This window comes from Bidens hawaiensis, unplaced genomic scaffold (genome assembly GCF_021521415.1).
Source record: "Bidens hawaiensis isolate Kalapana, Puna unplaced genomic scaffold, B.hawaiensis_p1.1 tig00023634_1, whole genome shotgun sequence".
Classification (NCBI taxonomy): Eukaryota; Viridiplantae; Streptophyta; class Magnoliopsida; order Asterales; family Asteraceae; genus Bidens; species Bidens hawaiensis.
This window is the reverse complement of record NW_027493708.1, coordinates 300,227-308,649: the sequence shown is the minus strand read 5'-3', so window position 1 is coordinate 308,649 and position 8,423 is coordinate 300,227.

Below are 8,423 nucleotides of genomic sequence, written 5' to 3'. Positions count from 1 at the left end.
CTTAATGAACGAATCAAAAAAATAAGATAGCGAATCACCATACGGATGATAACGAATCAAGTTCATCTTTGAATCTTCAAATCTTCAACGAGAAATTCCAGAAATCTGGAAAATGATGAACACTAAACCCAGAAACCCAAAATACATAAATTTGTAATACAACCTCGATTCTTAACAAAATCGCACAAATAATCTATCAAACAACTCGCAAACCAATCGCGAATCCAAAACACCGAAACTCATAACCAATTACTCCATTCCTCGAATCCAATTGTACCAAAACCAAACTCTGTTTCGGACACAAATCAGAAACAATACCAAATCAACACAAAACCAAACCAGATCTCAATTCCAATTCACAATTCCTTCCAATACTATAATCAACCTCAAATTCAATCCATACACACCATAATTCAATCTATTATCCTCAAATTAATTCAAAATTAAGCAAACAGAACTTTAATTATATATAATACTAAATATCAGTCTAATAACACTCAAATCAAGCGTAATTGAGCACCAACAGCTCTGATACCACTTGTTGGAACCCGGTTCATATCAATCAATAATGATAACAGATCTCAGATCTGTGAATATACGATTAATACTAGATCTAGCTCATAATTACTATAGATTAAGTGTTGTATATGTATACGTATTATCAGTATAAGTATACAGGAAGTTGGTATAATATTGAGATTGAAGATCGAGAGAGGATTTGGACAGCAATTCGATAATTAACTCTCAAAAACTTAAATTATGAGTGAACAGGGTTCACTATAAATAGAAGATAGGACTGGTTCGCTAACATCCCCTAGCAAACCAGATCCTACTTCGTTACATACATTAAATAAGACGAAACACCCCTAATTCGTTAACATTCCCTAACGAATCAGGAGTAAATAAGTTTAAGTCTTAGTTCGCTAACATCCCCTAGAGAACTAGACCTTACACATAACGAACTAGATAATAATTAAACTAATTATTACATTAAAAATTAAACAAAAACGTTAACGATAATTACAAAGACTCAAGTCGCAAAACCGTGCACTAACATGTTGTTATCCCCTACCCCCATGTTTTATTGTATGTATGTGATTCAGTTATCGAAAAAACAAGACTGATAAAGCTAAGCATCTAAACGAGAAGAGAGATAAAAGGAAGACTAAAAACGTTGCTCCGGTGGTGAAAAAGGCGAAAACAAAACATGTTGTGGAAGCAGACTCTGATTCAGACCTTGACACAAAAATAGACCGGTTGTTGTCAAAGCGGAAAGAGGTGGAACACAACACCTCTGACCCGGACTTTCAGCGTCCGAAAAAGAAAGCCATTAAAGAAAAGAAGCCAGCCGAGAGCGGAAAACCTTTTGTTGAATTTGTAGACAAAAAATTGAAGAATAGGTGTGCACCTTGTAATATTGTTGATGCAGTGAAGGCAATGAACACTGCCCAAAAAACTTGTGTAGAAGAAATGGATTTCGGGTCAATGTTAAGACTTCAAGTAACCCAAACTCCAACAACTTTGGAATATTGGTTGCTCATGAACTATAATAACCGTTTAAATGAATTGAACATTGGGAGCAGTGTTATTAAGAAAACACCACAAAAAGTATATGAAGTGTTGGGGATACCAATGGGTAAGATTCCTGTTTTAGACAAGAGTAGACCAAGATTAGGGGAAGATGTTACTACAGATTTGTTCAAAAACCAATTCCCGACAAATTTAAGAATAAGTATAAAGCATGTGAAAGACAAACTGGCCACGGATCAAAGAGTTGATAAACTGTTTAAGATTAATTTCCTTGTGTTGTTCAACACCTGTATAGGATTTGTGACAAAATCAACAACAGTCAATCAACGATTCATCCCCGCAATTGATAAAACCTTGGATATTCCAAATATGGACTGGTGCAGCTATCTTATTGAAAACTTGAAAATGACAAAGGAAGAATGGAGAGATATAAATGCTCAATACAACGGTCCAATCACCTTCCTTGTGATGCTTTACACGCATGAATACCAGAAAAAATATGGTCAATTTGGGACTCCCGTCACAACGCCTGCAGTCAACTACATAACAACAACTACTCTTAATAAGATGGAAAAATACTTGGAGAATAATGGTCCTTCCTTAGGAGAAGATGCTACTGAGGTTGCTGTTGCTGCCGCTGTGACATTTAGTGTTGACTGGAAGGGGATTGATACGGCTATTGCTGCTCCTGCTGTTGTGACCGTTACTGCTGCCGGGAAGGGACTTGATGAGACTTCTGATGTGGCTGTTGCTGATAGTGCTGCTGTGATAGTTAGTGCTGCCGGGAAGGGACTTGATGAGACTGCTGCTGCGGCTGTTGTTGCTACTGAAACAGATAATGCCGATCAAACAGCTGAACAAGATTTGGATGATTACGTAAGCGTTTATTCACCTTTAAGTTTGAAAATGCCTATCGTGCTTGTTGACTATTATTTAACTCCATTGCAACTCGTTGGGATAAATTGAACATGTTTTTGAATTAACAATAACTATATTTTCTTTTTATAGTCTTGGAATAAGGCAATGGATAAAAAGTTGAAGACATTTGATAAAATTTTCTCAGAGATCAACGAGTTGGTCCGTTAAGGAAAGGATAGACATCCATCAAATCACAATATCTTTGGTAGATGTTGCGAATGGGAAAACAGTTTCACTAATAATGTGGTCCCTAAAACACAAGATTCAGATGTTGGTGTTGGTGGTCCAGTGGCTGCTCTAAAAGGTATTTGGGCTAAATCTATTATAATTATAATTAAAATGCTCATAAAACGCTTATGCTGTTATTTTAAAATTATTACATTTGTCTGATGCAGTTGATTCAGATGTTGGTGTTGGTGGTCCAGTGGCTTCCCAAAAAGGTATTTGGGCTAAATTAATTATAATTATAATTAAAACGCTCATAAAATGCTTATGCTGTTATTTTAAACTAATTACATCTTTGTGATGCAGTTGATTCAAATGTTGGTGTTGGTGATCCAGTGGCTGCTCAAAAAGGTATTTGGGCTAAACTAATTATAAGTATAATTAAAACGCTCATAAAACGCTTATGCTGTTATTTTAAACTTATTACATCTGTGTGATGCAGTTGATTCAGATGTTGGTGTTGGTGTTGGTGGTCCAGTGGCTCCAGATATTGATAAAGTTGTTAATACAGTGGTTGAGTGGGCTAAAGAGGGTCTTTAATTATTGTTAATACAGTGATTAAGTAAAATGATGTTTTGTGTAAACAACTTGTGTTTCAAGTTGTTTTAAGATTATGCAGATTTTATGTTGTAATGTTTTAGTATAAATAGGTGGCTAAAGTGTCTTGTATAAGTGTGGTGGTTTAATCCCTTTAATACAAAAGCAGTTTTGTGACTTTGATTGCAAACAATTATAAATAAAAAACAAAAGAGGTTGAAGGTATTTAATTATAGTTACAATTATTTTCAGTCAAATTTAAAATGGGTTGTTTTATGTTTAACAGTTTACACCGGATTGTCAACAAGTGGTAACCTCATTAGACTGAAATCTCCATATCTTCTGAGAGAGGTTGACGTATCTGCTAGTGTCACAGAATATGAAGAAATAATTTCAGAGTATATATTTTTTTGTCTTGAAAACATTTGGGAGGAGGTCTACAAGTCCACTCACACAGACTCGTTCAAGGTGATCTTTGAAAGCTACTGTCCTGGCATTTATATAACCACCAATGCAATGGATGCATTCACTGAACTAATGAACTATGAAGAAATGCACAAACCGGCCACATCACCGTTTAGATTCTTTGCTTCAAGCACTCTGCTGGTACAAATTAATCTATTTTGTTTGTACTATTAGAAAACGCTCAACAAACGCTTTAATCATCTGCATTTTAATTATTATAAAGACAAGTGACCATTATGTTGAGTCAAGGGGTTACACATACAAAGACAGACTGGATGTGTTTTCAGACAACATCTAAAAACAAATGGCAATTTTTGGAATCAAATCACTCAAGGAGGTTTCTATAGTGCTCGTGCCAATTCTACAACACGAACATTTCTTTGTGGTTACCTTCAATCTTCAACAGGAGTAATAGAGTTACTTGACAACAGTGCAAATCAAAAAATACCAGCTGATGCAAAGTTTGAAAGCTTAGAAGACAAATCAAAAGCAATTTGAGAGAATTTTGAAGAAAGATAGGGGAAGACTTCTGATATACTGGTAAATATATATACCTTTAACCCAAAAAACATACATACCTGTTATAAAAATTGTCAAAATATTTAAATTGCATTCTATTTTGTTTAGAAAAACGTCTTTTGCATGTATCTTAAAACAATCAAACACCCCATTGCTCAGCAAATCCAAGTAGCAACAATCAGTAGATTGAAGATGACATGGAGAACAAGAAATAATGGAATATATTGTGGTATTTTTGCTATGAGACACATGGAGACATATGATGGGAAGAGACCATGGGGTGTAATTTCAAAAAGGAAGGCCGTAAACAACAAAAACAGCTAAAATGGTTGAGGTCAAAGTATTTGTGCAAAATCCTCCTCTCGTATGTAAACCAACACAGAAATACTCTTATCAAGAAAGCACTCCTATTCCATGAAAATAACGATACTCGTTTAACCAGAGAAGAGTTGATTGTTGAACTTAAGAAAAGGCAACAACAAATTTGAATGATTTCAAAACTGACTGCTATGTACTTTAAGATACTTGTTAGATGTTATGATATAGACTTATGGAGATCTCTAGTATTATGTTACCACTTTGTAATGTAAGTTAATAGTTTACATGTTGAATCCATGTTTTAACACAAACATACAAATTTTATTATTACCAAAACACACATAAAAACACGCCATCACTAAATCATAAACAATCATGAAACACCATCACATACTAATATCTGAGTGACATAAGAAACTTCAACTTCAATTCCATTGAGCAATTAAGTTCAAGAATTACCTTGCCCTAAAATTTTAACTGGTCAAGCTCTCTTTGTCCTACATCAACCATTAACAAAACATCAAGATCTCGGATAGTACTAGCGGGCATTCGAGTAAGAACTTTTGCAATGACATCCCTGGCATCCAAGTTGTTGCTAATCTTTACAAATTCTTCAGTAAGAGTTTCCCGACAAGCTTTATCTGCCTCGATTTGATCCTCAATTTGCCTCCTGAGTACATCCTTGTAGGCTGTGGATGATGACGAGTAATCCATTATTAACTAAAACAAATAATTAAAAATCATGTAGGTATATGAGTTTCACAAATGTGGTGTAGGTATATATAACCAAAAGGCTCAAATACAAAACAAAAGTGTGTCCCACGCTTGGGAAATGCTCACGGACGAATAGTAACCCTGTAATAAGAAAAAAGGGTGTCCCACGCTTGAGAAACGCACAAATTTGTCTCATGTGTTTATATCACATGTCAGAATTAAATTGGGAAATTGATCACAATTATACTAAGCTGTCAAAAATCTTGGAAAAATATTTAGGAAATAAATAATAGCCTACGAAGGTAATGATAGTTACACTATAAAGCAAACTTAACTCCATTAAATTACTGGCTCAACTACTGAAAATTAAATAAGTACTCTATATATACTCATCTGTCTAATTTGTTATTCAATAACACTAACATTTTCAAAAGGATAATAAGAATGTATTCTTCTGAAAAAACCGTGAAGAACATGGTGAAAGGAAGGATGAATCTTGAGAAAGAGAAAGACGACACTTTGTTGAAGACAATCGAAGAGGTTAGGGCTAGACTCGCATTTGAAAAATCAAAGACCCTCGACTCATGTAAACTCATGTTGTTTGAACAAGACACTGAGTTTAAGGCAAAGGCTGTTGATTATCTAAAACAACAGTCTGCATGCTACGACTCAGTGTGTGGGACTCTGGTTGTCACCATAATTGCGGTATCAACGAACATGAGTTTAAAGGAGCTGGGGAAGGAGATTGTGGACATGGCGGAGTGACGGTGATGTTAGATTCTCTATTTTTGGTTTTTTTGTGGTGCATTGTAATTAATGGTACTTTTTGTATGGTATCTTTTTATGAAAGGTAAATATACGGATTATCTTAAAATGCTTTCTTAACATGCTTGTGATACGCTTATTAAATCGTAAACAACACTTTGTTAAATCTAAAATAAAAACAAAAAACACTTTGTAATCGATTAGGTTAAAATATGTTATATATTTGTTCAAACGACTCTATTACGCTTGTAACTCGCTAATGTACAAAGACATATATAAATATCCTAATACGCTAGTAACACGCTTGTGTAGAACACCTCCTTTCTAAACCCTCCTATATATATACATATATATCTAGTTTTGTTTTCAATAAAAACTCCTTTTTCACCCCCATAAACACTAAAATAAAACACTTAATAAAACCACAACATCCATGGAAGAAATCTCATCGCGGACCACAACATCCAGTAACAATCGATCTCAGGTTTATTGTTTTTGTGGTCAAGAAGCCATTCTAAGAACATCAAGGACCACCAAAAATCCAGGTCGGAGGTTCTACAATTGTGCATCGCAGGTTAGTGAAATTGCAAATAAAGTTGGAATTCATCTACAATTGTTGACCCTAAACTCTATATTTTTTAACTTAGGGCAAACAATGTGATTTCTTTACATGGTCTGACTGTGTATCGTCCACAAGCTCTGATGTGTGCACAAGATGTACAGACATAATTCCTATCTTGATAAGGGCAAATAAGTCATTAGAGGATCAACTTGCAAGGAGTGTAGCTTCACTGATTGAATCAGAAAAAAAAAAGTGAAGATATTGTATTTTATTTGCTTCTTGTTGTTTTTAGGGCTTTTAATTACTTTTGTAATTAAAAGCTAAGAAACTCTGTTATGATTTTAGACCAGCTATTATTATGTATTTTTATGTTTCTGAACAGATTTAAAGGCCTTTTAATGAGTAGTTTAGTTTGAGTTTTTTGTAAAATCACAGTGTATTTATTTCATTAAAAAGAGGTTACTATAAAAAATTAATAAAAGAAGGGTTATTATAAAAAATTAATAAAAATATGTTCCCTACTGAGTTTCGAACCAGCGATATTTGCAATCTATGTTTAATCACAAGCGCCTCAACCGTTTGAGCTACACCCTGAGAACATAATAGAACCTCTTCTAATATTTATATTACAAAATGTCGATATTTAAAATTTTCATGTTTACCCGCCTCGACTTATCTTCTAGAAGACTCCCAAATAAATTAGTATTGACCAAATAAAATCTCACAATCTCACCAAACCCTAATAAATGATCTGCTAGTGTATTTATTGAACTCTCATCAATTAATTCCTACCAAACAGCTTCATTAATCTCAGGTGAGTACCAAATATTTTTGCTTTTTATTGTCATACATAATAAAATGTCAGTTACATTTATTGACGTTAATTAGTATATATATATATATATATATCGTTGATGAAACAGTTAATAAAAATTCTTTGAAAATGGATAAGTCTTGGATGTCAGTAGGCGACTGGTGCAGTAAAGCATATAAAGATGGTGTTAAGGCATTTCTAGATTTTTCAGTTCGTAACTGCAAGGGGACATCACCACCAATTTCTATTTCATGTCCATGTGTTTGGTGTATGAACCACGCATCTCTTAGTGTAGACGATGTAGAACATCATCTGTACAGGTTTGGAATTGATAAGAATTATACTACTTGGATAAAACATGGAAAAGCCGACACCAACATTCCAACTCATTATGTTAATAATACTGGGTTTGCCTCCACATGCATTCCAAATAATAATTATAATAATACTGGGCTTGCTGACACCAACATTCCGATAGATGTCTGTGAAACTGTAGAAATGGTAAATGCTACAAAAGACAATTTCAAAGGCGACAAGAAGTATCAACAGTTTCTAGAACTACTTAATGACGCTGAGAAGCCCCTGTATAAAGGATGTCCTGACTTCACCATGTTGTCTGCATTAGTAAAACTACTCAACTTGAAGAGCAAGCACGGGGTATCTCATAAGTTCATTGATGAACTTCTGAAATTGTTGAAAAAGATGCTACCTACAGATAACGAAATGGTAAATAATATGTATGAGGGCAAAAAGATAATGAAGGCAATGGGCTCAGGATACGAAAAGGTACATGTGTGTATCAACGACTGCATTATTTACTATAAGGATTACAAGGATTTGGAAGCATGTCCAGTTTGTAACAAGTTAAGGTGGAAGGTGGATAAGAAGACTAACAAAACTTACATAAACACGCCCGCTAAGGTACTGTGGTACTTTCCCATTATTCCACGATTCAAGCGCCTCTTTCAATCAAAGACCACAATAAAGAATTTAACATGGCACGCCACGAGTACCAATAAACCCGGTGTTTTATGCCACCCATCAGATTCACCAGCA